The 23622-nt window shown below is 39.3% G+C and overlaps 1 long non-coding RNA gene across 1 annotated transcript in view; it reads left to right on the forward strand.

Moving 5' to 3' along the window:
* The first annotated feature begins 20906 nt into the window (after positions 1-20906).
* The window catches only part of LOC137167241 (uncharacterized), a 28897-nt gene continuing 26181 nt past the window's right edge, over positions 20907-23622 (forward strand). The window contains exon 1 of the long non-coding RNA XR_010924067.1: positions 20907-20990. This is a non-coding gene — a long non-coding RNA (uncharacterized lncRNA). The remainder of the gene's footprint in view (positions 20991-23622) is intronic.

Raw genomic sequence — 23622 nt, forward strand, 5'->3', positions numbered from 1 at the left:
CACACAGCAGGGCAAGTACAAGATGGGATCCAGGAGGGAGGGATTGGGGTGACAGTGATACACCAGTCCAGATTGCAGAGGGGAACGTCACAGTGGGCTTGTAGTTATTCATGTGAAACAGACTGTCCTCTATCCTCTGAGCTCATCCCTAAAGCATGGGTAATAGAAAATGACTGGTTGATTCCTCAATGCTGGTACAGAAGATCGGATACTACAGGACTCCATGGATCATAGGTGGCAAAAGATCCCTGCATTCCTGGAGTTTCTCTGGAGGGAAGGGATGTAACAGAATATACCCATGTGTTCACACCTTACATGTTGTTGAATAATCATTGTATTTGTGTACAAAGTATGCCTGGAAAGGTATCATTTAAAAACCCATAATTTGCTCATCAATAATACCATGGCAAAATGCACATAGCAACATTATATGCGAAGTTATAAACATAAGATGAAATCATGACGCAAAGTATGTTTTTGGATTAGTCTGTGGAGGGACCAAACCAGTTCCTCGGAGACAAAGGGCAAGCTAATGCTTGCTCTCTGAGGTGTGGATAAGGCTGATGGACCATTACGTGCTAAGGGACCTTTTTTTTTTTTTTTTTTGTCAGGAAAAGGGGCAGGGGCAAAAATCTACATCTTAGCAAAGCAATAGCATGGAGTTTCCTTCCACACAGACCGCCTATTTCCTTTCTCGCAGCTGGAAATGGTTCTTAAAGGGAGTGGAGGATACAAGACTATTAAAAAAAAAATAAAGGGGGGAAGGGGGGGAAGGACACCCCAAGACACCCTTCTCTCCTTGCCCATCACATTCAGTGTACCTGAAGAGACAAAGGAAGCAGATGTTGGGACTCTGAGGCAGAGGTCCTGAGCTGAAGAGTTCGTTCAGTAAGACTGCGGAAAGCATGTAATGAGAGAACTTTTTCAATCTAATATACTTTGTTAGATGCTAGTATGTGTTTTGTCTTTATTTTTCTTGTAACCACTTGTGACTTTTATACCTCATTACTTGTACTCACTTAAAATCTCTCTCTTTGTAGTAAATCAATTTATTTTATTGTTTTATCTAATCCAGTTTGTTCAAGCTGAAGTGTCTGGGTAATAAGACACTTCTTACCATGAGGGACACCAAGTTGTGTGCATATTATTCCCTTAAAGGAATAATCAACTCAATATTCTTGTACTGTCCAGCAGAGGCTGGAAGTACAGGACATATGTTTCTGGGGGAAAATCTGGGCCTGAGAATGTGTTGGGGTCACCCTGTGGTAATCTTTAAGGCTAGTAAGAGCCAAGGTGTGGTTGGCTGGCTGCAGTGTGCACACACACATACTTGGGAATGATTTACATGTTGGAGGCTGTTTGTGAGCAGTCCAGGCTGGTGGCTACAGCAGCAAAGCATTACAAAGGACAACACAGGTTATAGGGCCGGGGTGACACAGCTACTGATTGAATTCTGAATGATCCCAAAAGGATCCTGATGTTCACACTGGCACAGGGTTGTGTGCAAAGTGAATTCCTTTGCACTAGTAGAGTCCACAACAGGTTTGAGACCATGGCTCCATAGAAGTCATGCTGGTAACTGCTGCCCAGGGAATTTACATAAACAGTATATGTCCATGCTCCCTGGCTTTGCTCCCTTTAGGAAGCACCTTCCATTTTTGGGCTTTAAACTGGCCATCAGGGAGCCCTTTACTGTGGTGAAGGTGGCACAAACTTTGTGCCATTATATCATCCCAACTGTCCTGAACTAGGAGCTCTCTGGCTTTGGTTATACTAGACACAGCTTGTGTAACAAAGGGATGAATCAAACCTCAAAACTGTAATGCCCATGAACTCACCACAGCATGCGAAAATATGCATCTCACTAAACTGGAACCAGATCACATCTGAAAATATTACTGTGGTTGCAAATGCACCACTGAGATAGTGATAACACAAACAACCCCTTCCCCAGAAACACCAATCTGACAAAACACAATTATTCAGATCTGTGTACCCATGGCAATCTTGCTATAAAAAGATTCACCAGCACAGAAGACTAGTCTGTATGAGTTAAACAGATTTGTTTTATTTCAAATATTCAAAAATTGTCCTGTTGGCTTAAATGTGATTATTTCATGTTATGGTGAATGAAATCTATAATATTGGCAACAAATAATGGAACACTAATTCATTGCACTTAATGTCACTTTCATAACACTAATATTTTTTAATGAGTATGAAATAAAAATATGTAAAATAAGTAGTTAACTTGCTTCTGCAAATTCATTCTGAAGGCCTATTTCACATCAGTAATCTATGCATTACATAGATACAGCAGTAATTTATTCCAAGACACTGTTCATGAAAATAAAATGTAAAATCCCATCGCACAATGTCTCTTTTAACCTTGGAATAAGTTAAATATAATCCATCAGCTAATCATAAACCATAAGGTTTGTTAGCTGTTGTGGTACATATTCTGTCAAATAGTCAGACTTCCCAGCACTGCAATAATTATTATTCAATAAATTAAATGAGAAATAAGACAGTTAGAAGATTCTTGCAAGATCAACCAATAGGGAATTGGAGGCCTGACTGTCTTGGTACTATTTTCATTGAAGCCAATGGCAAAACTTGCTTTGATTTTAATGGCAGCAGGATTGAGTCTATTAAACAAGTTCTATTTTTTAACCTTAATTTATAATCATGGCCAGTTGAACACTGCAAGTAACTGTCCAAAAACTCTGAACAATGGCATTAGTACTTTCATTTTGAATGGATGAAATGCTGTAGCAAGCCATCACAAAATTATCAGGGAAGCCATTTTTAAGCATGCATCAGAGTACTGTGATATTGACTCTGTCAGTGTTGCACTTGGCCAGGGCGTAATTTTCTTCAAAAACACTGAAAAAAAAGTAAAGATGTTAGAAGAAGAATCTGGTAAGCCAACTTTTGCCATAGTAGCACCAGTGTAAATCTGGGAGAGCTCCACTGGGGATAATGAAGTTTCTTCAGATAGCCTAGTTGAGCACAATTTAAGTTTGAGTTGTGATGTTTAGAGAAAAGCTTGTGTGGTCCAGTGACTGCAGAATCGTAAGTACTAGGAGCAGAGGCAAGCAATACTGAGCAGTAGAATGTACAAAGCAGTCAGTTCATTTTGGTTATAAAACTGTTGTTTTTAAATTAAGTTCTTAGCTGTGTTGGAGAGTGCACCTGTATTACTCTTCATCATAGATGTGTGACAATCAGGCCTTCAGTTGCCTAAACTCCATTATTCAACAACCCATCCAATACATGTTTGAAAATTAACTATTAAGTAAATCTGAATGTGTTAGCACCACAAAGATCAACCAAACTCTCTTAAAAAGGCTTGCATATGTACTTCCTCATCAATGACTTTGTTGGAAGAGGCTTGGGAGAATCCCAGCTCTAACCTGTGCTTTATAGATTACAGCAAGGTCTGGTGGAAAGGGTGAATCAGAATATAAACGTAAGCCACTGAGTATGGAGGGATCAGAGAAGGAGGATAGACCCATAGTGGGCTCTCTTTAGGACTAGAGAAGCCAGGAACAAGTGGCCAGGAACAAGGCCTATTGAGGCTGCTGAAACTGGTGAAGGGAGTGAGTGGTGAAGCAGAGCTTGCATAAAACAGAAAATGAGCTGCTTCTCTTGCCTTGTGCCCCTCAAACAGGGAGGGGGAAGTCAACATTGACCAAATCCATACTGCTCTCAGATGGGAGGTAGTTATACTGCTGACAAGGAGCCTGGGACCAGAATGGCTGAAAAATAGACTGAGTACTGTCTAGCTTGCACACCTATTATTAAAGGGAGAAGGACTTGTGGGAACTTGGTTACCAAGGAGAAGATCATACAGCCCTCTGAGAAGGAGCTGTGGATGATGGTGTAGCTCTCTCTGTTTTGGATCCCTGGTTTCCTCCAGAAAGGGATGACAGTTGTTTTGGCCAAAGAACCACATCACCCAAGAGGGCAAATGGAGGCTCCTCTTCAAGGACAGGAATTGGCTTATTCTCTCTGAGTGCCCGGCACAGTATGGCTCCGACTTCAGTTCGTGCCTCCAGGCCTTAATGTAATATAAATAAATAACATAACAGTAGATTTAGCAGGAAGGAGAGAGTGGCTAGGGAGAACAAAGGATTCATTGCTGCAGAGATATCCAATGTGCAGGTGACAAAAAACTGTCACAGCCACATTATTGCATGTTTGGATATTATATTTTGCTGGCTGATTCTGTTACGGTGAAGTGGGGGTAAAGTGTGTAGTCCAATGGAACTTGAATATCACTTTGGATATAGAAATCTTTAACTTGTTGTTTTAGAAAGGAATTGGATGAAACCAAATGTAATGGAAATGATGGATGATAAGAACATGGTACTAATCTTAATTCTCTCTCACTAGGAAATTTAAAATCAGTTTTGAGGTGTGAGTTCTGTGGTAAGGAGTTGAAATCTGCTGGATTTCAAAGATTAGAGTATTCTGAGTGAGTTTATAAAAGCAATCACTAAGGGAGATTTTAGTACTCTGTGAAGATGCTCAAGTATCAGTATTTCAGACTGGGGGAGGGGAGAACCTACAGCAAAACTCTAAGCCTGTTTTAATTGGTGCCTTGGAGGGTGGAAGCAGGAAGAGGAGAGATGGAATGCCAGATTCTTATGTATTTGGATGCAGAAAAATAACTCTTAAATCCTCTCATAGGCTCAGTGCCAGTTGGATGGGGTTAGTTCACTATACTGTAAGTAGAGTTAGTTTTTTTCCAACTTCTATATGATCAGCGTTTCTTTTTTGATTACTATGTTTATTGGTAGTACAGCAGACCAGGATTGTGGTGAGTGCTGGTGGGGAAAAAAACCCAGCTGAAGATGTAAACAAAGGAGTTTAGAAAAAAGGTCCCTCCTATGTAAACAAATAACTTGATTAAAATCAACAATAAAGAAGATCTATACAAGACTGTGCTGTTATATAAATTTTGATGTCTTGGAGAACATTACAAATTGTAAAACATATACTTTGTTTGCTTGCTCAGTCTCTTTGTTTTAATATAATGTGAAGATGAACTGTGAAGCCTAAATTTATAGGGGTGCTTCCTCACCTTCATGGTGTTGGTACCAGCAGAATATAGAGAAAGTTATAATAAATATGCATCAACAAATTAGCTTTCAGATCTCTAGGTGTGGGTTGCAAAAAAGATGAGTAATTGCTATAGAGGGTTCATAGTACTGTTTTTCTTTTATATGTACTCTTTAGCAATCAAAAAGCTAAATCCAAATGGCTTGTCTAAGGAAAAAGCTGATGAGTTGTGGATGGTAGCCAGTAAAATTAAATTTAATTGAAACTGAGCACAGTTTTCACCCCGCCCCTAGCCACTGTCTGATAGCCATGAAACTTCATGGCAGTTTTACACAGTGCATTTTGAGTTTATAGCTGGGATTGGTGCCAGGGTTAAAGTCACATGATATTTCTACTGATTGGCTGAGTCTGTGTTCATGAGCCTCAGTAAATAATTTGGAGTCTCTGAGGAAGAATTTGCAGTAAAACATTTGCTGCTTTGTTTACCAAGATCTTCAGTCTCCCTAAGCTACTACCTTTTGAAATTTCCTTGCTCATGTTGCCTTGGTTATGGGTCTATTCTTTCCCCCAACAATTGGGAGTCTAACTAAGCATCATTCTTCTGGGCAACATACCTCTTGGAAACTAATGTGATATTATACTATATTTTTCATGGGTGATTATATAAGAGTAGTTCCTTGAATTTTTCATTCCCATAAACTGAGACATTGGCCTTTGATGCAAAAAAATGTATGTTTCTTGTAAAATTATTCAGTTGTATTAAAACTTCCTTGCAGAATCTGTTTGTCACACCTACTACTTTCTGAGGAAAGACTTCAGTACAAACAACAATGTGAGAACAAGTTGTTTTACACTCTTTAGTAGAACAGCAAAGCTTCAGAAATGCAGAACTGCTTGAAACTAAATCATACCATGAAACTTCACAAAACAATGTTCACTGACTTTGTACCATTTGAATTCTAAAGGATAATTTGGCTATTGTATGGATGGCTAATGAGCTTTGGCACACGGGAAAAGAACTTTGGGTAAGAGGTCACCATGAATAGAAGGTCACTTTTCTGGTCATAGCCACACATAGCTTTTGCTGACTGATTTTATTAAAACTAAATAACTAATGTGCATTAATATGGTTGTGACACTTTTTTCCCGCTCAGACTGTAGCATTCTGTGGTGGTGAAGTCTCTGTTTTCTCTAAGCACTCTATCCCTCCTGCCTAAATCTGTTGTATTTATTTGTATTACAGTACTTCCTGGGGGCCCCAGTTGAAGTCAGGACCATATTGTGTTAGGCATTTGACATAGTAAATAAGACAATTCCTGCCTTGAAAAGGTTGTGCTCTAAGTAGGGGAATTGATCTAAGTCAGTATAATAGAGGAAGGATAGGTCTTGCTTGTTACATTATTCTGGGCACCTACTTTCCCATTTCCATTAAGTTTCCATCTGCCACTCTAAAAGCTGTTGGGAAGTACTCAAGTTATGTTCATGTGTGTGTAAGGAGCCTTTCTCCATCTAGTCTACTACAATAGAGGTTATTATTGGCCTTATTGCTGTTAGTTTCACTGGCAGCAGTTAAGTGATATGTTGCTTGTAATTTATTCTGAGCTTGTGTTATATCTGTGCTGCATGTACAGCGACTTCAAGAAGTGAAAACAAGAGCCTTGAATTCATTAGCTTACTGGCAGCAGCAGATGACTATACCTCTCTATACATGCTCTAGCCACTAGAGGGGGACAAGAATCAAACTGTTTTAAAGTGTGTTATATTAGGATTTACACAACTAATTTTTCCTGCTATTTTATGGTAAAGATACAAATCTAAAAATTGGTATGAAATAGTCTTATTTATGCATAATAGTTTCACTGTTCACTGAACCCACTATTTTTACTCTATAGGAATGAAAACAAATGCTGCCCCTTAGCCAAGCAGAAGAAGATGTCAAGCCTTTAGATGGTTTCCTATTGGAGGAAAAATAAGTGACATCAGGGTCTGGGTATGTTGTAACTTTGTGTATAAGTACAACCAGCCTTGGGCAGAGGTGGCTGCCAACAACACACAGGCCATTTGATATTTCAGAAATCGCTGTCAAACACGAATAGCTGGTTCGTAGGGAGCAACTCTGCCTTAAGAATTGACCATAGTCTGAGATTAAGATAGAAAGCTACCTGACACAAAGAAACATCAGAAAGTGACCAGCAGAAATATTTTTCCAAGACTAAAAACTTGGTTGTTTTTAAGAGAAACTGTAAGAATACATCTAAAGGTCCTATCTGGTGGTGTCTCTCATAACAAGCAGTAACTCAATATTCATGTAGTTAGGTGAATATATAGCGAAGTGTTCACTGTTCCTAAACACTTGATTTCACAGGGTCACTTTAACTCTTAGAAATATTGTATGTGCTTGTATATTTGACTTACAAAGTACCAAAATCTATTTGTAGTTCACATACATCATTACAAATATTACTCACATAATTCAATGAAGGCTTTGAAAATGTATTTTCCTTTTTAAAAGTGAATTATTGCTTGAGTAGAAGATGCTAGATGGAAAGCTCTAGAGCCTTAAAATCTCTGTTAATCAATAAAACAACACAGCAGTAGTGGCTGAATCATTCCTTGCTACTTAGGGCTGAGATTAAAAGCTCTTCACCTAAGGAATGGAAGGTAAAAATATACAAACAAGATTGCTCTTGCCCTGTTCTTAAATGTAGGAGATCAGTGAGTTATACTTAGTGGCAATCTGAAGAAAAACAAACAAAAAAAATTTTGGAAAATAATCTGTGTATCTTGCTGTTCCTCTTACCCACTGGAGGTGTTTCATCATTTATTGTTGCTCCAATTCTTGGCCCTAGGTAAGTGTAGCACTTCAAGGTAGACAACAGCAGTGTGAGCTCTTCCACACCATGATGTGAAGATAAGACCTCCTCTAAGAGTAAGATGTTACAGTAGTCCTGTCCCCACATCCTTTCCACTGAATACTGGTAAGGTGCCAATAGGGGATGTGCTTTTTGTGTTGGGCTACCTGCCATTCAGAACTAGATTAATATCCCCTATTCTGACTTGAGCCGCCAAACAGCTGTCAGGATGGTGACAATTTCAAAGCTCTGGACCAGACTTGAATTGGTGACTAGCCACTGTAAGGCTTCATATTATATGACAAATTGCTCCAAAACCCTTCTACACATTCTATTTCATTTCTTTCTGGATGGTACCTAGTGCTGTTCACTACCCTAAAATGCAGTTAAACAGCTGATTTTTCCCCCCCACTCTGAACCACATACCAAAATGAAATCTCATAAAGGATCTCATCCATGAAGGACCATCACACTTCACTTGAGGGAGAAATCAACTTCATTGATGGACATAAAGCCCAACAGGAATTTCATGAAAGTGTCTATTGACACTTAAATTGTATAAATTCCACTTATACAGAAGTATTTTAATAATTTATCTCAGACTTCACTGGGTGGCAATCATAGCTTCTGTAGATATTTCTTAAGTGCTAGCACACTGTGCTAGCAGTTTTTTTGGCAGAAATGGGGTGTGTGTGTGTCTCTCTCTCTCTCTCTCTTTCCTGCTATATAGCTAATTCTGAGAGAGTCTGGGTAGCTCCTGAGGTGGATTTCAGGTGCTCAGCCCCTGACATAAAGCACTCAGCACCTTGTGGGGATGTGCTCTTTGTGTGTCTCTCGAAACATTTCTATCATTGTGTAAGAAACCAATAGAACCATAGTCTGCTGTGGGACAAATGTTGCTTTCACTTGAAGTTGTCCCATCTTGGAATATTTACTTCATCAGCCAAGGAAGAGGCAGGATGGCAGGAAAGGAAACAGAGAGAGAACTCTCAACCCTCTTTAAGCACAGGAGAGAAGGCTGCAGTGGATATATGTGCTAGGAGATGAGGAAGGTATTGGAAAGGGCAAGGATTGTTGAATAGCCACACGAATGGTCTTCAGACCACAGCTAACTAAACAATAATTTTGTTCTGTTTTTTAAACAGGGATCTATGGTCACTTTTAGCAATTACTAGGCATAATTGAAACCTTAAGTGCTTGTGCACTAACCTGATTGGGACTGGCTTCCTGCAGCTTTTACTGTCTAACAAAACCTCTGTCAGGAGCCATTTTTTTTGTTCCATTTTATCCTATGCTGGAAAAGGATTATTGTGCAGTTTCTAACACAAGCTTTTCCTCTTCAGTGGCTGCACTCTTATCCCTACTAATCTTTTCAAAACAAAATTAGGTCACTCATACACAAACTTCAGTGTCAGGCAATTACAAATGCTACCTACATGCCAACAAAAGCAAGGAACTGAAAGTTTTAAGCTACCTAGCTCTCCTCCAACCACAGGCACACAAATTTCCAGTACTGCCTGTCCCAAACACTAGATGTTGACCTTTTTAAATTACCCTTCTGCAGACAGCCTTTTCTCAAATGCCCTTTTCCCAACACAACCTACAACTATGCACCAAACATCCACAGTTACGAGTTTTGGGAATGGGGGCTTGTGAAGTATAAGAATGAAACTCTATCCCTTTTAAAAGTTTGAAAGCCTTCTTATGGTCCTCACTGTCAAGATTTCAGGAGCAACCAGCACTGCTGTGTGTGTATATAGCTAGGCCTGGCATGGTGTATACAGTTACTGAACCTCACAGTGCCCATGTGGTTCCTTCATACTACATGTATTGTAATAAGCAAAAGACAATAGGGAATCTGGGAAGGGGATGTGTGTTGAGGGAGGTAGAATTCTGGTTGTATTGTATGGTATGATGACAATGGTAAGGTGCCTGTAGGTGAAAGACTAGAGCTTATGTACTGGTAAGTGGCCTAACTTTTTGTTTCTTTGCTTTCATGGGTTGGTGTAGCAACCTTTACTGTATTACAATGAAGTTCTATGTATTAACCTATTTTAAATATTTATAGAGCATCCATCACTGTAGTTTAAGTGCTAATAAATAACTCCTCTCACAGCTAATGGGATGTTCAGTGCTATTTTGGCAGGAATCCTCAAAGCTTCAGTGCCACATGAAAAACGGCCCGTCTTTTTATGCATTAATTTGGTAATTCTTAGTAGTGCTTCCTTATGAACACCTTTTTCAGCTTAGACTGATCTAAAGGGCAGCCTTCAACTACCAAGCTGTGTGCTACCAAGCTACCAGTAGTGGCATGAGTAACATTAGCTAATGGAATTTTAAAAGTGTCACTCTCTGAATCAGCAGATCATACTGAGGCACTTTTCTGACGCTCTGCCATGAATTCATGTTTTTCTTGGATCTTATGTAATGCTGGAGGCAGTTTGTATACTGTTAGCATAAGAGGTAGCATGTTTAAGTTTACACTGCTCATGGGGGAGCTTTCTCTCTGCCAATATCGCAAAATGCATTAGTATGTAAATATACAGTTGTCTAAACTGAGTCAGGTTTGGTTTGTCCTCTTAGCCTTGGACTGGTAGGTGTTGAAAGAAACGAAGAGCTGCAGTCTGTCCAGTATGTCTACTAACAACACATAGATGCATATTAAAATTTGTTGATAGTTGTGCAGACTATGCATTTCATCTGCCGAGACCTACAACAGTTAATGCAATACTTGTTATAACTGTACACCGATATTGTGGAAACTATATATTTCATAGCACATACATACTCCTTTGAGTTTTCCTAAGCAGCTTCCCTGACATGGGAGGACTGCTAAACAAATCTAAATGGAAGATGATCCATGTAGACTCTTCCGCTCATTATCCCTTATGTACCCTAGGTGTAGTGTGGTGCATGCTTGCTGCCAAAAGCTTAAACAGCCAGATGTACAGGAACATATGTTGTGCATAGTCTAAAGAGGATCATGGTCAATTGCTTAGGCAATATTAGCAATTTAATTTAAAATATTGATGTGCCAGCTTTCCAAGGATACTTGAGCATCAGAACTTCTTCTGTGAACCCCTTCTTTCCCACTTGGAACTATCTACTTCTGAAATGTCATTGCATTGTCTGACTGCTACCATCAATTTGATTCTGTACAACATCAGTCTCTAAAAGCTAAAGGTTATCATTTTACAGTGGAGAATGGATTTGGAAGATCAAAACTAAAATCTTAAAAGGAAAGAACTCTATGTCATAGGATGCCATGAAACATAATAGTATTAAACTTAATCAAAGACCATTTCCCCTGCTCCCTGGCCTCCCAGGGCCAGACATAAACAGAGGGAACAACAAAGGGAAGTCTGCATCAGGAAGATAACACTTAAAATGCTGTGAAGAGAATCACTTTCTAGAAGCATCATAAAGTCCTGTAATAACATTACCAACACTTAAAATAATCTTGAGTACCATCTTTGTGTAGGTGGCTAAAGTTTTCTTGGCATTCACAGATCTAGTGATTCATTTGAATTTGAAAATGATCTTGCTTCAGGAGTGCTGGCTCTTTTTTGTGCTCACTTCCTGTGATCATTTGAGTGGCGCAGTTTTACTTGCATTATTACTCTTGGAAAGCAAATATCTAACTCCTTCTGCACTAGTAAATGGGAAGTGGTTGCTTCATGAGACTCAACATGTTTTGACACAGCAGGGTAACAGTTCCCCTAACTGCTCACCATATCCAGGACACACAGGCAGGTAAACAAGATGCACAAGAATCTGAGACCTCCACCCTAATATTTTTATCAGTGATGCTTTGGGCAAGGGTTATGTTGCTTGGAAAGGAAAGGGTATTAAACTTGTATTTCCTTTTCTGCTACCTCACCCTAAGTTATCTTCTCTCCCTGAGATAATTGGGAGGTGAAGCTTGAAGCCACTGAGGGAGCTCTGAAATGAAGTTACTTTGTGTCCAGGGAAGAGAGACTATATTACATGTGAGGTGTAACCAATTACAAGTGACAAATTTCAACATCAAATAAATACAGTACAGAAGAGTTTCCTTCCTTCTCAGACTCAGCCCACTTCAGGAGCAGTCAAGTGGTAAATAACTTGTACCAAGGTTCATGTATGTGTCTGCTTCATCCCCTTCCCTTGCAGCTATGTAGGAGTACTGAAGTCTATGCATGCCAGTTAATACCCTGACAACAACTTAATGATAAAAGTTGAGTGAGAACGTGGTAAAACACAATCATGTCATCTGCAAAAGAAGGTGATTAAAATGAAAATCCTGGTTTCTTGTTATTTGTTTCTAGTTAAGTTTCTCACACACTTTTAGACTTCATTTTTTAAGTGTAATTTAATGATTCCCTCTTTAAAAGAACCCAGCTAAATCCATAAGAATACTAGGAGATCAAGAAGATGAAGGAAAAATCATGTTTTTGTTGAACATTTTATTGCGATACCCAGTGCATTGTCAACCACTCAGTAAATTCCTACCACAAAGCCTCTGTCACTATCGTGTGATATGTGCCTTGCTTAGATTGCATAACAGCCAGAGAAAATATATCTAAAAATGAACTATTGGAAAGAAAATGAAAGGAGGGTTTAAATAACTAATTGAACCCAGAGCAATTTAATGTTCAGTTTCAGGCAGGTAAGATGTCATAACTTAGAAGGCAATAGGTTTGTTTTCTCTCTAATGTACACCAGTGTGTTACGTTGTCTCTAAAAATACATCTATTATACTGTGCAACAGCTAAGAGCTTAGATATCAGTGGCATGGAGACCACTGATGCAGGAATCTACTGTAGATAAATGACATAATTTGGTTTTATATCGAAACTAGGTCCTTGGCTCTGAGAAGCATTTTGTTTGGCATATTGCACAAAAATGAATTTCTGTCTGTCATGCCAAGTTTCCTTACAGGACACCCCCTTCTTGTGACTAAAGATAGATCACCCAGTGTTTGAAAATGTAAAGCTGCTGAAGTAATCTGTACAAACCAACCCACAGTTTCTCTTCCTTTCTTCGTTCACAATTGTTTTTCAGTTGATAAACACAAACCTCCCCTACAGCTGCAGTATAGATCATTAAAGTGACTGGCTATATTTAATATTGGAGTGCAGAAGACATCGGGATAAATGTCCTCTACCAAAATGATCTTATGGACACCACATTTAGATCAGAACAAAAGCTGACTTTATTTCTCAGCGTATTTTATCAGCACTGCTGGTGCCTGATACAGCCCAGACATGACCTATCTTTTGTAAACCACACTTGTGAGACCTGAGGTGAAGTGCAAGTCTATTTATCCTAGTTACTCTGTAATTGTTAGCATGCATCTCTTATTTGCATGGTTATCTCATCATTTCCGTTTTCATGTCTTTGAACTTCTTCCAACTAATGTCTTTGCAATGACAACAATGGTATACTCCAAGACTGACAGCTAGGAATGAGATATGTTCCTTTATTTTATGAAATAGCTGTATTTCCATGCAAATACTAATAGTACACATGTGCCTATTTCACCTCATTGCAGAATGTCCTCCTTTTAACCACAATGTGAACTGATATCAGAAAATGCAAATCGCACATCAAAGGAACTTAAATGATGATTAAGAACATACAAAATGTCAGGGAAAGGTTAGGTGCCTAACTATAACTTCCTTTATCCTAATTCCACACTTTTCACCACACATCTCAATCTATCAGAAAGCTAGCCTTTCTACAGAGGATTATCAAACTCCACTGTTTATATTCTTTGCTCCAAATCTCTTTCCCAGTTACGCTAAAAATATTTATTTATTCTTGTTTGTTTACCCCTGGAAGTAGGCAGTTCTACTTGAACCATCTATTTATTTTTTGTCCTAGACTTTGAACCACTTAACAATAGACGCTATGTATATCAATGTGAGCCCCGTCATTGCTCTGCAAATCTCCATTTGGTCACTTAAAAGCATCTTTCTGAAGAAAATAAGGCAAATTCTTATAAACATTTCTCAGGTCAATTAGTTCTTGGTAACACTGAGCTGAAGCCTCTCTAAGGCAGAAGGTTATTATGTAATGACAAGTACTGTGCACAATTATTTTTGATAGGTGATACTGTTACTGTGTACTGTTTCTGTTAGTTGTTTTTTTTTGTTTTTTTTATTGTGATGCTTCTAAAGTTAACTCTCAGGGTTTATGCAAGAAAGAGGTAGGTTCTAATATCAGTTGAAGAACTATATACTTGTGGTCATTGTAAATTAACTTAGATTTGCAAACTAACTGTGCATCTATTCTTAAGCTTGGGTAGCATAGTCTTTGTAATTTATTAAATAGTATTCACCAACAGATGCTACACCATGGCATGAGTCCACATGGCATTTCTCTATACAAAAGACAACCCATAAAAGGTCACTTCAAAGCATGGAATGGAGTACAACTTTGCCCCACCATTGTTGGAAGGTAAACTCTCAAGTGATTGACATTCAGCTGCCTGAGTGTTGACACCATTCATTCATAATCGGAAATGACTGTGGTATCTTGCATGCGTCCCTCTTCCCCCAGTAATTAAGTTTACAAAATAGGAAATTCAGACCAGTGGTGGTCCACTAGTTAAAAAGACTGAATGATAGCTGGTAAAGTGGGCATTGATTTCTAATTTTTCAATGTACAGAATCTAAGAGTAAATAAGTCTAGATAACAACTTTGTCCCACTTCTGTTTTAATCAGAAGAAAATATTGGCTGCAATTGACCAGATAGATAAGAGAATGAAACTAGTATTCAGTATGTCACCACATGTATTGAAGTATGCATTGGAAAAGGAACCCTAATTTACATCTTTAAAAGATGATTACTGATTGCCAAACATAGTGCTGCTAGATATAGAGTCTAATGAACTGGGAATATTTCTTGACACTTCTGATCTATGGATTAGATAGGATTGTGGACACTTACGTTCCCAAAATCTGGAAACAAGAAATGACATAGCTGTATGAGTGTCATGTACAGTCAAGCCATGTTGAGTTATCTAGTGTTGATTTATTAAGCAGCTTCCACACATGGGAAAACTCCTCAATTTTAATCTATGTCAAAGTAAACAGCAGCTTATACCCAGAGTTTGAAAAAGGACTAAGGATTCCTGAAAACCTATTCAATGAAGTCAGAGGTGAGGCTTTTGTCAGATAACAGTTTTCAAAAGAATAGATAAAACTTGAAGTAAAAAAGTATCTTCAAATCTCATTTTATGGAGAAAAATCAGCCTTAAAATCTTAACTATCCCTATCCATTCAAACTCCCAGAGCAAAGGGTTTGCCTAGACCTCTTCTGCACGGTTACATCACTGTACTGATTATATTTTAATACGATGCTTCCAAAAAATACCCCATCCACACTAGCTCATGAGAAATCTGATCTCATATCCGTGTGTGTGGTGCATAAAGACAGGGTGAGGGACTGAAATATCTGTTTTCTTACTCGAGCACTTCTTCCTAAGAAGATGAGATAACATTATGCTGTATCTTGCTGCAATGTTGATAGTTTATTGCTGCAATAGTATATTGATTAGTATAACTCTGTCAAGCTTGAGTAACCTGAATTGGGGAAGGGTGGTGAAGATGTAAAGGGCTTTAGTGGCATACTCTGGGGAACTTTCTGGAAAAAAACTTCCACCTGATGCAGTGTTGCCCTTCAAATGTGAAAATATTGGTTTTAAGACCAATTAACCCCTACAATTCATAAAAATTGGAGACATGGAAGGGATGATTTCAATATCCAGAGAGGAGCTGAACTTGAATCAGTGAAATCTCTACACCCTTCCTCTCAATTTGGTTGCAGATTGAACTCCCTTTGAGTTCAGACCCGTAACTGGTTTCCTCACAGTGAATGCAGATACCCTGCTTAGTGATGGGCTTTTCCTATTCACTCTGTTAAACATCAACTGTGGTCCATATGCTCTGTCAAAAGAACAAAGTGATTTTTACCACTGAAAACTGTGTGGAAATCAATTGGAGTTCTATCCAAAGTTTTTATCTGAAGGTTCCTCATCATTTTTCCAGTGATAACCAAGTAATTGCCAGCTATCCCCACACCTTTTTTCAATAATGTGATTATTCTGTGTAATCTGACATCTTGCTCTTGTGATTTCCAAAAGCAATCTCAAAACTGATGTACATCCTGAGATATGACTTGGTGTCCCCACATTTGTGTCCAGCATTTACTTGCTCACAAACAGCTTTATTGTGGTATATGGCTATTTGATGGCAGCTGTTGTCCATGGACAACATAATTACATTTTAACAGTCCATAAATATCCACATGCCTCATGCAGGCGGAACAGTGGCGAACACCATTGCCCTAGCTGGCAAACCTTTTGTTAACCATGATCTCAGAACAGTTACTTGAAATTAGAACTGTACAACCATCAAACTTGGCTTGAAGGCTTGTCGCACCTCCCTCCAAGCATTTACTTGGATTGACACTTGTGCGAGTGTCTTTTTTTTTTTTTTTTTGAAAGTTCCCCTCTTATCCAGAGCTGGGCTCTATTTTCCTTTGGAGTTCTGATCTCTATCAAGATTAATATACTCTTACCCCTCCCCCAACCACCACAGTGTCAGGGCACTTCACATATTTGCTCTTCACAAACAGTAAGTCACACACAGAGGAAAGAATTGTAGTTAGTTCTGTGAAGTCAAAGTCCAGTGCCTGCCTTAACCTCAAGACCATCCCAAACAAACCTCAGACAACTGCAATGTTTCACCTTGCCTTAGTATTGATACCATGTCAGATCACAAACTTGGTCTTACGCCAAACCTGAAACTGCCCAGTGTTTCTCTGAAGCTGGGCATATCCTCAAGATCTCTTGAAATTCATGAACTGTAGCAAACATGGTTTGTCAAACACTGTTTGCATTTAAAGTTTAGGGCTGTGTTGTGAAGATATTATACTTCATCAGAACCTGAACTACTCTATGCTCTGTTGAAATAAAACACTGGATGTTGAAAATGAATGTTCCTCTTGAATCCAAATCATCAGATTTTGGGAGAAGAGAAATGGTTCAATTGGAGACAGGAACTCAAAACCAAAGATAAATGCAGGTGTGTAAATCAGACACATATATGTAACTTGCTCTTTGAAGCAGGGAATGTTAAAAACATGAAAACTGTCATCCTGGGTCATATTAATGGTCCATGTAGCCCAGAGGCCTGTCTCAAATAGTGGCCAGCACCAGAGCTTCAGGAGGAATGTAGAGAACAAGATAATTTGGGAGAGATCCAACACCGTCTTCCCTTCCTGTTTTCTGGCAGTCACAGGTTTTGGATCATCTTGATCACAGGATTACATCCTTGACCATCTTGGCTAATAGTTATTGATGAACCTGTCATGCACGATCTTATCTAGTTCTTTTTTGAACTCACTTATCCCAACATCCCATGGCAATGAGTTCCACATGTTGACTGTGTGCTGTGTGAAAATATTTTCTCTTGCTTGTATTAAACTTGCTGCCTATTAATTTCACTAGGTGACAACTGGATTTTTTTTGTTGTGGGAAAACGTAAATAATGCTTCTCTAATAACATTTTCCTAACCATTTATAGACCTCTATCATATTTCCCCCTTAATCATCTCTTCTACGCTGAACAGCCCTAATCCATTTGATACCATTGACTATCTTTGTACCTCTCTGTACTATATCCTTTTTGCGATGGGATGACCAGATCTGGACATAGTGTTAAAGGTGTGGGTTAACCATGTATTTACATAGTGGCATTTATATTTTCTTTGTTTTCTGTCCCTTTCCTAATAGTTGCTAACATTCTTTTACTTTTTGACAGCTGCTGTGCATTGGGCTGAAATTTTCAGACCACTGTCCATAGTGACTCCAAGTTCATTCTTGTGTGATAATAGCTAATTTAGACCATATCATTTTGTATGTATAGTTGGGATTATTTTTCCAACGTGCATTATTGTGCACTTATCAACATTAAATTTCATCTGCCATTTTGTTGCTCAGTTTTGTGAGATCTTCCTGTAATTATTTTCAGTTAGCTTTGGACTTATCTATCTTGAGTAAATTTGTATTGTCTGCAAACTTTGCCACTAAACTGTTCACTCCCTTTTCCAGATCATTTATGATTTTGTTGATCAGCTCAGGCCCCAGTACAGATCCTTGGCTGACCTGATATTTACCTCTCTCCTCTGTGAAAATTGACCATTCATTCCTAACCTATGCTTCCTTTTTTTTCAATCAGTTACTGATCCAGAAGAGAACCTTCCCTCTTATTCCATGGCTGTTTAGTTTGCATAAGCACCTTTGATGAGGGACCTTGTAAAAAGCTGTTTGAAAGTCCACATACACTATATCAACTGAGTTATCCTTATCCAAATGCTTGTTAACATCCTCAAAGAATTCTAATAGATTGGTGAGGCATGACTTCCCTTTACAAAAGCCATGTTGACTCTTACCCACCAAATCATATTTGTTTGTCTGATAATTTTGTTCTTTACTATAGTTTCTATCAATTTACCTAGTACTGAAATTAGGAAGCTCACTAGCTTGTAATTACCAGGCTTGCCTTTGGAGTTTTCATTAAAAATCAGTATTACATTAGTTCCAGTGGGGTAGCCGTGTTAGTCTGTTTTTAGCAAAACAGCAAGAGCATTACACTATTATAACCGTATTACATTAGCTACAGTATTACATTACATTAGCTACAGTATTACATTAGCTACAGGTTACATGCTACAATTAGTAGTTCTGCAATGTCATTGTCATGTTGTAAAGCATTGTGTACATTCATGGAATTAGCTAATAATGGATCAAAACATGTAGCCAATTGGGAGTATTGTCTGAGTAAGGACTGTGTTTGGTGGGGGAATGAGGGGATCCTAAGGATTTGCTGCAATATTAATAACTGAGAGACAGCAGCTATATTAATAACTAAGACAAGAAACTACACATAAGCATTACACTTCTGGTAACATTGTCTAACTTAGTCATTCATCTGACCTCTACTGTTCTTGCACAGAATTAAAATTTGGGATAATGCACAGTTGGGTGTGTCTCTGTCCAAAGAGCTACGAATGTATTTATTATTATTATTATTTGTACTATCAGAGCACCTACTTATGGACCAAGACCATATTGTGCTATGTGTAGGAAAATAAAAGTCCCTGTCCCAAAAAGCTTGCACTGTAAATATAACATACAAGACAACAGATGGAGACAGACAGACAGGGTAGTGCAAGGAAACAATGAGACAGTATTGGTCAGCATGATCAGCATACAGTAGGCTAAACACAGTCAAATTTTTTCTGTAGGCATTATGTCAAAGGAGAGTTTTTAAAAGCAGTATTTGAATGTGGATAATGAGGCAGCTATGCACAGGTTTATGGGGAATCTCCTCCCAAGTGTGAGGAGCAGCATAGGAGAAAGCATGAAGGTGCTTGTTTGAAAATATAACAATGGTGAAGGGTGAAGCTACTGGAAGTATTACCGCTACAGTTTTTGCCAATGGTGCTCAGTGGGAAAGGTCTGCAAAAACCAGTTAATAGAAATATCACGATGATAAATGTATTCCCCATGGTTTTAAGATCCTTTTTTCTTTCAATACTATTGCAGAGGATCAGACTGGTGCTATTTGCTCTTTGATAGAATTCAGATACTCCTCCAATTCCTAACATTGTACAAACCAAAAACCAAGGTGTAACTTAGTAGCCAAATGAAAAGAAGACTACAGAGAAACTGCATGGAATTAATCCCTTGACAGTTGGTTCCAGCCACACAATAAAAGTGCCCTGCAGACATGAAAACCGGTATAGACAACATGAATCCCAAAGGGAAAACTAAGGATGTAGTCCAGTGGTGTTGAACATTTTCAGCATAAGAACCACAGGGTTTTTTTGTTTGTTTCAAAAAGGTCATGAAGCCACAAACACTAGTTAGAGGTAATCAGACTGGCCTGCTCACGCCTGTTTGTATAATTCAGGTGATCCATTAAAAGTGGAAACCACAAACAAGTGCACTGCTGGGAAGGCAACTGGGCAAGCAGTGTCCTCACTGCTTTCCTGTTGCAAAAAATCAGTTTTAAAAATTGTAGGCTAAGACTTAGAAGCCATTATAAACTCATAGTCAAATACAGTTTCTTAAGAGTTGCCTTTGAGGGCCACAGGTTGGACACAGCCTATATGCTCTGTCTGGGTCAGATAATAGGCTTGACATCTAGACTGTGTGATCAGCTGCCATCTCTTCAAAGGAGGGAAGATCCTAATGCAGATAAAATCTCGGTTTGGTTGCTGTATATAGTCTATTGCTTTGTCAAACAACTCATCTGCCAGTGACCAGCACTTTCATGTGATTCAATGTGGCATAACTTTATCTGGGTAAAATGATGTTTAAAAATTGACTTGTCAAGAAATAAATCTATGTTCATTCCATGTAGTATGACTGACAAGCCTGCACTATAGATATTAAGTATTTCAGGATCTAAACTCACACTGAATCCTAACAATTAGGGACTTATAAATAAACTGCAGCAGACAACTTGAATTAAGTGAAGGTGTGCAATTATGTATGGCTGTACTTAAGAATAAAATCCATCCAGTTGAAATCTCTCTCTCATAACACTGTGAAGGAGAGGCCCTTGAGTGCTGGGGAAAGGAAGAAAAGAGAGAGAGGCACAGATGAAGGAAGCAGTGAGGTGGGTTAGCATTCTGATGCTCTTTCCAAGAGTAAGTGTGGCATATGGGCATTCAGCATGTATGTTTCCTCGACGCTTCACTTTGAACCTGCCTACACATGCCAGTTTCACTTTTTTAAATAATAGCTATTCCATGTGTGCATGTGACGAGGTGCCTGCCCCTCACTGGCCAGGAAAGGGTTAAGAGGACCATTGGAAAGGCTGCATGAGAAGTAGCCAATAGGAAGGGGCTGTGTGGCAGCCAATCGGGGCCCAGGAGGCTGGTATAAAAGGGAGCTGCAGAGCAAAGCAAGGGGAGTGCATCCTGGGAGTGTAAAGAATAAGGACTGTCAGCACCTTGGACAGAACAGTGGCTGGCTGCTGGGGCTCAGCAGAGCCAAATGCCCTGAAGCAAAGGTAGAGAAGGTACTGGGGCTGTGGGGAAGTGGCCCAGGGAACTCCATTGAGGAGTCGGGGGAGACACAGTGAAACGCTGCCACACACATGGTCCCTGGGCTGGGACCCAGAGTAGTGGGTGGGCCTGAGTCCCTCCTCTACTCACACAGTTCGCCATAGGAGTGGCGGCAGGACTGCAGTGGCCACAGTGGAAAATGATGAGAATGAATTGCAGAATCCCCCAGAATGGGGGGAACACGGATTGGTGACTCAGCCGGAGGGAAGGAGGGTCCAGCAGAGACAGGACATAGGGCGAGACACCGAACTAATTGCCCACATAGCCAGCAGGAGGTGCAAGGCAGTGAGTCAAATGATGTTACAGTGCAGAAAACCTCAAGGGAAGAGGAGATTATATATAGACAAGCCCTTAGGATTTCCAAGAAAATATTAACAATTGATGTAAAGTTTTTGAGGCCACATAATGTTTTGCTTGTCTGGGTTTAACCAGTAGGCAGCTTTTATACATAGGAGATTATTCCAGAGCTGAACATGTAGGTCAGTTTCTTTTAGCAGGTGAGCAGATCGCCAGAAAAAATGGTTCAAACTGTCCATTATCTGAGTGCCGCCTACATGTTCAGTTAAACAGACATTGTAAGACTATCCATAATAGCACCTTTTGGTGACTGTCAGCGATATTACAGTGGCTTCATCTAGTCGAATTTCAAACACCTGAAGTAATCCGTTCCAGCACTGCCTGAGAGGCTGTTCCACAGTAAGATACTATACACAAATAAAACTAAATAAAGACAGTTGAAAATAACATATTATAATCCCATGCAATCACCTTGCCTCCAGTAACCCCCTGAAAGAAAGCAGTAGAGAAAATACAGACTTTCCTTACCGCTTGGTACATATTAACTGATCCTTGGCACAAACATAGACATTTTTTTTGGGGGGGGGGGGGGGAGAAGGATTTGGTTATGTTCCCTTTCCATGAACTGTCAAAATATTGAGGTTTTACTAACTCAAATGTTCATGGAAATGATTTTTAAGCTGTGTGCCCACCTAGTAGCAGAAAGTGAAATCTAACTTTGTTTCCGTGAGAATTCACAATAAAAACCTGATTACAAGAGGTAAGTCATCCAGTAAGGAAACACAAACCGTGGTATCTGTAGCAGTAGCAACTAACCAACACACCTCAAACTTGGAAGTTGGGTAGCACATTACAGAGCAAATGTAAATTTATCTGGGAAAAATTAATCAAATTAATATAAATAGGAGAGACCTGCTTTCTGTAGCCTGTTAACAAAATAGTCTATGATATGTGTGGCAAATTGTTCACTCTCTGATAGGCATGCTCTCCATGAATTAAGAGAGAGAAATATTACTGCTATTTTGCTTGATTATCCTTTTATAATCAAGCTTCACTTTGCTAAACAAATGTGTAATGACCCCAACACCTGACAGTTACGTACATCAAAAGTCACATCCACAGGTGATTATCCAGTGCTGGACTTTAGTGGTGACTGCTGCTAATGAAAAATCAATGCATCAAAACAAAACCTCATCAAGAGAATGTGAACTGAAGCAATTAGATTGATTTGTTAGAAAAATAGTACTTGTCACCTAGTTTGCAATTTAGGATTGCAAATCACCAAGCTCTGCAGACTTCTTGAATTATGGGGATGTTTGTGATACTAATGGACAAACTACTTTAAACTCCCCTCTGAGGTGAGGGACATATTTTCCTCAGTAGGGGCAAGGGGTCATTAAGTGGCTAAGACCAGCCTTCAAGCTGCCATGGTCTGGACTTCACTGCTTTGGTCACTGATGTTGAGGCAGCTTGGTGATCAGAGAAACTTCAGGGCTCTGGCTTCCCTTGGGAGGTTTAGATCACAGTGAAGAACTTTCCTTTTCAAGATATGAACTTATTTATCTCCAGAACAGATGATGCTCTTCGTATGCTGAAGGATTCTCAACCTGCACTTCATTACCTAGGTGTCTACAGCCTGGCGCCTAGGAATACACACATCAAATAACCCAGATATATAGCACAGAGATCTAATTCTCCACCACACATTTTCCAACATAAACCATCATGGAGTCTCCCAGAAAGAGGCAATGCTTCCACAAGAAGAGGCAGTCTACTTTGACTGCCCATACATTGCAATTCATCCCTGGATTGAACCATGTTTTGACAGGGTGGTTGAGATGCAAACTGACTCCCCAGGGTCTAAAAACACCATTCTCCTTTTGGGAATTTGATTTATTTTTGGTGCACACATGGACCTGACTTATGGATTTGGAACCTAATTATAATAGGATATTCTATCCATTTCCATACTATGCCTACTCCCAAACCCCTTTCCTTGTTACTTTTCAGGGACCCATGTCCCAAGGAACTGTTACCCCCAGAGGTCCTCTCACTTCTATCTCTTGTACTTTGGAGGAACTCTATCACTCTGAAAGGAAGTGGTTCTATTCCAAATAATCCTTCATGCCAAAAAAGGAGGGTGGTGCTTTATCTTGGCCTTGGTGAAACTCAGCACATTAAGGCCTGGTCTACACTGGTGGCTTAATTCAAATTAATTACCCTTACTCCTGAGTCTACACTTGCGCATTGTTAATTCGAATTAAGAAGCCTTTAAAATTG

This window comes from Emydura macquarii, unplaced genomic scaffold, assembly GCF_026122565.2.
Source record: "Emydura macquarii macquarii isolate MOO-44397 ecotype Brisbane River unplaced genomic scaffold, CSIRO-AGI_Emac_v2 contig_320, whole genome shotgun sequence".
NCBI lineage: Eukaryota > Metazoa > Chordata > Testudines > Chelidae > Emydura > Emydura macquarii.